Below are 457 nucleotides of genomic sequence, written 5' to 3' on the forward strand. Positions count from 1 at the left end.
AAAAGAGTCAACTGAGTCAGGGAGGGGGGGGGGATGATCCCGTTTGGATTTGATCACGGCTCAGCCAATGAACAGATGCAACGTTGAAATCCGCTCACGAAGGTCCCGCTGACCGTCGGCGGCGAGCGGACGATGATCGCGATGAAGCCGAGTTGACCTTTGGAAAGGTCAACATTCCTTTGCCACCGTTTCCTTTGTCCGTTTTGGACAAATGCCGCCTGGCGGCCTTCGACTGTGACGTTCTGCGCTGGGTGTGCTTTTTCTTCGCCCGTCTATGGCGTTCGGCATTGCATGCGAGCGAGTCGCCGACGACGCCCGATTTGAAAAGAAGCCGTTTCAAATGCTCGTTTGGAGTTCGCCGGATGAGAAACGATCGGCGACGCTCGTGACTTGGCAAAAGACGGTAACCGTGGCAACCGGGGTCTCAGCGAGGGGGCTGGCGGAGGGGCGCGGGGGT

At 58.2% G+C, this 457-nt stretch overlaps 1 protein-coding gene across 1 annotated transcript in view; it reads right to left on the reverse strand.

Annotated features, from left to right (window-relative positions):
- Positions 1-457, reverse strand: part of tmem178a (transmembrane protein 178a) — a gene marked incomplete at its 3' end in the record, with an annotated part of 6,438 nt that overhangs the window by 469 nt on the left and 5,512 nt on the right. The gene's annotated exons all lie outside the window — the stretch shown is intronic.

Source organism: Hippocampus comes, unplaced genomic scaffold (genome assembly GCF_001891065.2).
Source record: "Hippocampus comes isolate QL1 unplaced genomic scaffold, H_comes_QL1_v1.1 scaffold301, whole genome shotgun sequence".
In the NCBI taxonomy this organism is placed as follows: domain Eukaryota; kingdom Metazoa; phylum Chordata; class Actinopteri; order Syngnathiformes; family Syngnathidae; genus Hippocampus; species Hippocampus comes.